Here is a 2,993-nt window from a genome sequence, read left to right on the forward strand (position 1 = left end):
GTTTCACCATGTTGACCAGGATGGTCTCGATCTCTTGACCTCGTGATCCACCCGCCTCGGCCTCCCAAAGTGCTGGGATTACAGGCTTGAGCCACCGCGCCCGGCCAAGGCTTTTCTCATTTTAATCTTCATTGTTTGGTTACTACTGGGGAAGCTCCATCCCAGTAGCACCAGTTTGGCATCACAAATTAGTATGTATGTGACTGGAAGTGTCCTACATTTCATGGGAAACCAGAGACACCATTTTCACAAACACCATCCTTTACCACCTGTGACAATGAAGGTCTTTGTTTTCCTTAGGCTGTCTTTGGGAGTAGTTCAAGATCTTGGGAGGACTGAATCTTTTAGTACCCTCTTTTGAGGACATCTCTTTCATCCATGGTTGGGTCATAAAAGACTTACCGGTTTTGGGCCAGGCACGGTGGCTCACACCTGTTATTTCAGCATTTTGAGGGGCCAAGATCACTGGATCGCTTGAGGCCAGAAATTTGAGACAAGCCTGTCCAACATGGTGAAACCTCAACTCTACTAAAAATACAAAATTAGCTAGGCATGGAGGTACATGTTTGTAGTACCAGCTACTTTGGAGGCTGTGGCACGAGAATCGCTTAAACCCCCGAGGCAGAGAGTGCAGTGAGCCAAGAGGGCGCCACTGCATTCCAGCCTGGGCAAAAGAGCAAGACTCTGTCTCAGGAAAAAAAAGTTATTCATTGCGGGCCATGCCTGTAATCCCAGCACTTCGGGAGGCAAAAAAAAACAAAAAAAAAAAAAAAAAAAAAAAAAAAAAAAAAAAAAAAAAAAAAAAGAAAGACATTGGTTTTGGTTCTGAGTCACTTGATTGCTATCTTTGATTAAAATAAGAAAAAGGATAAAATGAAAGTTTTAAATTTGTTTTTTAAAGAATTCTATGGTGAGAAGTTCGCTTAATTGAAAGTTGATATTCAGAATATATGTGTATATATATATATATATGTATATATATATACATATATATATATATATTTTTTTTTTTTTAAGAAAAGGTCTTGCTGTGTTGCCCAGGCTGCAGTGCAGTGGCGTGATCTTGGTTCACTGCAACCTCTGCCTCCTGGGTTCAAGTGATTCTCATACCTCAGCCTCCCAAGTAGCTAGGACTACAGGCGCACACCACCACACCTGGTTAATTTTTGTATTTTTAGTAGAGACCAGGTTTTTTCATGTTGGCCAGGCTGGTCTTGAACTCCTGACCTCAAGTAATTTGCCCGCTTCAGCCTCCCAGAGTGCTGGGGTTACATGTGTGAGCCACCATGCCCGGCACAGAATAGATATATTTTAAGGCATCTCTGTTCTCTCTATCGAATCCTGCTTTTCCCATGGGAGCGTCTCAGTTGACTGATCCATCACCTCCTTCCCAAACTCCTTCTGACCATATTCTCTGCCAACTATGTGTATCTCTTTCTTTCTCGACCTTAATTGCCTCTTTGAGAAGGCTAATATTCCCCAAGACTAGCTCCTCTAAGACCTCTTTTTTCCATTCACTTCTGCCTTTCCTTCCTCCTTTTGCTTTGGTCTTCCTTTCAGTTCCCTTGAATTCTTGATGTGCCCCCTTTCTCCCTTCCCTCTCCAGAGCCTCAATTACTTGAACTTTAGGTCTCCAGCTCTCAAGGGACTCAGAGACTCCTGAAAGCAACCGCTTGAGGCTGAAAGAGAGAAAGAAAAATACTATTTGGAAACAAAAATGGATGTTTGTCTATTTAGATGGGCTTTGGAGGCAGATAGCCACTAGATGTCTCCTCAGTCACTCATCTAAAATTAGTCCACAGCCTCCATGAGATTGACCTCTGATAACAGACAAATATGCCTCCAAAATTTGCATTCTTTTTCTGTACCTTTGAGTTGTACATTTCCTACCCTGTCTCCTTCAGAACCTAATAGTTACCTTTTGGAAATACAAACTTCAGGGAGGGGATTGTCATAAAAAAAAATTTAAAAATTAAAAAAGGAACTATTTGAAACTAGGTGAGTAAAAAATCTTAAAAGTATTTTCCACAAATATTGGTAAAAACTTTAGACAGCTGAGCAGGTAATCTTAACTTGCTATACCTGCCAACAACACAATTTAGATCTAGCCATTTATTTTATGAATTCGTGTGTTTTGAATTATTGTACCTGGCACATGACTAACATGTTAAAAGCTGTAAGATCTTTGCATCTGTCTGTATGTTTACATATGTATGTATATTTGTATGTTATGCATATGTGGTATTTTTCCTACCTCTGGATAGTATTATCAAATTGATTTATAAAATTCCTTAAAGTAATTCTATTCAAAGTGGTTTGGAAATAAATGAGTGCTTATATAAAGTATTCCTAAAAGTCTCAGAAATGTACAGTCTAAGCCAGGTGTAGTGGCATGATCCTGTAGTCTCAGCTACTTCAGAAGCTGAGGCAGGAGAATCTTTTGGAGAATTCCTTGAGTCCAACAGTTCAATACCAGCCTGGACAACATAGTGAGACCTCATCCTTCTCTCTCTCTTTAAAAAAAAAAAAGAAACATAGGAACTAACCCCAAGCTTTTTTGAGTTTACATGACTTGGGTAAATTTTCTTTTCTTTTTTTTTTTGAGACAGAGTTTCAATTTTGTTGCCCAGGCTGGAGTACAATAGCGCAATCTTGGCTCACTGCAACCTCCACCTCCCAGGTTCAAGCGATTCTCCTGCCTCAGCGTCCCTAGTAGCTGAAATTACAGGTGACTGCCACGAAACCCAGCTAATTTTTGTATTTTTAGTAGAGTCAGGGTTTCACTATATTGGCCAGACTGGTGTCAAACTCCTGACCTTGTGATCCACACACCTCGGCCTCCCAAAGTGCTGGGATTACAGGTGTGGGCCACCGCGCCTGGTTGACTTGGGTAAATTTTCAAGAAATAAGATTAGTTTTAAATTGTTGTTAAAAGAAAATCAGGGCCGGGCGCGGTGGCTCAAGCCTGTAATCCCAGCACTTTGGGAGGCCGA

Source organism: Cebus imitator, unplaced genomic scaffold (assembly GCF_001604975.1).
Source record: "Cebus imitator isolate Cc_AM_T3 unplaced genomic scaffold, Cebus_imitator-1.0 Scaffold76, whole genome shotgun sequence".
NCBI lineage: Eukaryota > Metazoa > Chordata > Mammalia > Primates > Cebidae > Cebus > Cebus imitator.